Below are 3145 nucleotides of genomic sequence, written 5' to 3' on the forward strand. Positions count from 1 at the left end.
ATTAACTGAAATGACGTTGAGAATCTATAGTTGTTGAAGTAATTTGCCCAGCATTGCTGAGAATTACTTGTTACCCCCCACCCGAGGTAAGGAACAAGTGACTCAGCTCTGCAACGAAATTTTGGTCCTTCGAGCCGGATAATTTCAATTTTGATGGCAACTTGTACTTTATCTTTTGAATTTCTTTGACAAGCTGAGATGGTTTGATTAGGGATGGATTTATTCGCTGGTGATTAACATCAATGAGCATATGTATTATTGCTGTCTGTGTGTTTTCACACTCATTTAATATCGATTGTAACTGCATGGTGATTAACTGAAATGACGTTGAGAATCTATAGTTGTTGAAGTAATTTGCTTTTAAATTTTGGATGTTGTTTATTTGATTATCGATTTTAGTAAATTGATTATTGACATCTGTTGTAGTTTTTCTGAGGACGTTGAGTGTACCGTCGATTAGTGAGGTTTGCTTTTTAATCATGCTTTCAGTGTCATTTTGGTTTTCAAATCAGTTTTTCATATTTAGCTCCATTATTTCTCTATCATCACTGTCCATTAGTCCAAAGAGTAAGTGATAAAGCGAGCCTATGATTTCTAACGGCGCTCTTTTGGCTCTTTTTGTGTACATAAGAAGCTGGTTGTTCGATTTTAGTAGTTCATATTTACTACTTAGATTTTTTGCTACTATTTCACATTGTTTTGTTTGTTTGTTGTTGTCTTTGAAATAAGATTCGAGATTGTAGTATATTACCAAGTTCCAACGAGAAGCTATGACATCTACTCTGCCATAAGAGTCCAAGTATACGGCTGAACTATTTGAAAGGCTCATTTTTGTGATGAAATTTGTACTTGCTGTTGCTTCTCCTTTTATATTAAGAAGTTTTACAATAAGTACCAAAAATACTAGCAACATTTCAGCTACTGACCATTTAGGTCTTGTTAAATTATTACTGGAAGATTTTGTGAAAGTATAGTTAGATTTCACTTTTTCATTTTGAGTACCCTTTTCGCCATCTTCAATACAATGTAATGGACACAGCTTTTGTATTGATCTTTTAATAGTTCCATCACTTGTTTTTATGGTAGCTACGCGGACTTTATCATCTTTACCTTTGTGTACTTGTGTTACTTTACCCAAAGGCCATCTTGATGGGGGTGTGTTTTGATTTTTTATTATTACTATTTGGCCTTCTTTTATGTTTAAATGGTCGACTTTCCATTTATTTCGCTTTTGCAGTGTTACAAGATATTCATCTTTCCGTTGATTCCAAAAGTCTCTCTTCAATTTCTGAATGATTTTCCAACGGTCTAAAGCTCCGATCTTTTCCACATCTGGCGCAACTTCTGGAATATCCAAAAGCGGTCTGCCAATAAGGAAGTGCCCAGGCGTAAGAACGTTGTTGTCTTCTATTACAGATCCCAGCGTATACAACGGTCGTGAATTAAGTACCGATTCTATTTGGCATAACAACGTTGACATTTCTTCGAAGGTCAATTTGGTTTCACCAATCACTCTTCTTAGGTGGTGTTTTACGGATTTTACACCTGCTTCCCAAATACCTCCGAAGTGAGGACTTGCCTGCGGGATAAAATGCCATTCAATCTTTTCATTTGCTAATATCAGGGCTACAGAACAGTTGTTTTTAAGAGCGTTGTTAAATTGAGACTCTATGCTTCAATTTGCTCCGATGAAATTAGTTCCATTGTCGGAATATATGTGAGAGCTTTTTCCTCTTCTAGCAAAAAATCTTCTCAAAGCTGCTAAGAAGGCTTCTGTCGTTAGATCCGATACTGCTTCTAAATATATAGCCTTAGTTGCCATACACACAAATATTGCAATGTAGCCTTTATATGCTTTAATACCTCTATTTTTGGAGCACTTAATAAGTAATGGCCCAGCGTAGTCAACACCTGTATGTGTAAAAGGTGAAGACTGCGTAACTCTCATCTCAGGTAGGTTTTCCATTATGTGATGAGCAGTTTCTTGTCGATATCTAACGCAATTTCGAATACATTTTTTAATTTGCTTTTTTAGATTTATTACCCAGTACTTTCTTCTTACCGCTGCTTCTACTAATTGGCTGCCACCATGCAATGCTTTGTTACATAACAATTAACTCTGATAAGTACGATTTATTAATAATTGCTGGATGTTTTTGCTCATACGATATATTTGAGTTCCTCAGCCTACCGCCTACTCGTAACACACCCTCGCCATCGATAAATGGATACAAGTTTGATAACTTACTACAATGCTTTATATTTTCTTTTTTCAGCAGTTTTTGAAATTCATTTTCAAATTCTTTATGCTGATGCCTTTTTATTATGTCTATTTCTGCCGTTTTTAAATCTTCTGATGATAAATATTGCGAATGTAATTTCGTTTTTCTCAGTTTATTTCTAAAACGAAATACAAACACTCTAATTAGTTTTGAAAAACTGGAGTATTTTTCTGTAAGAGACTCTAGAGGATGCTGTTCATTAATTTTACTCACTGCAGTTACAGCGCATGTTGTCTACTCGCTGATTGATTGGGGCCACTTGTCTTCTGATTCTTTCAACCAGTCTGGACCATTCCACCACAATTTGTGTATTTGTAATTATAGGGAGGAATTCCTCTCGATGCTACGTCTGCTGGATTTTCTTTAGAAATTACATGATTCCATTTTGCACTTGGAATCAAATTTTTAATTTCGCTGACTCTAGTCCGAATAAATTTGTCTTTACTTTTGTTGGTTTCTATCCAACTTAAAGTAATAGTAGAATCGCTCCATGTATAGATTTTCGTCTTTTGCTTAGTCGTGATTAACATTCGATGTAATAATTTTGATAACAGGTGAGCTGCACAAAGCTCTAGTTTAGGCAAAATTTTCCTATTTTTTATCGGATTCACTTTACTTTTTGCTGCTACAATGATTATTTGCCCATCACATTGTCGCGTACTGGCCGCAACAAAATAAACATTTGTTTCCCCTTTGTTCTATTTACCTATTTCCTTTCACTCCAGCCGATAGGAGTGAAGTCTGCCGACACTCAAGTGTACATATGTGTGTACATACCTAAATAAATAGCAGAATGAGCTCAAGTTGAGCGAAATAGTTGTTTGTCGGTGGAGCGCCACCGCAAAGGGGAAAAGTCTCCATTA

Source organism: Rhagoletis pomonella, unplaced genomic scaffold, assembly GCF_013731165.1.
Source record: "Rhagoletis pomonella isolate Grant_MI unplaced genomic scaffold, Rhpom_1.0 Rhpom_scaffold_00003, whole genome shotgun sequence".
NCBI lineage: Eukaryota > Metazoa > Arthropoda > Insecta > Diptera > Tephritidae > Rhagoletis > Rhagoletis pomonella.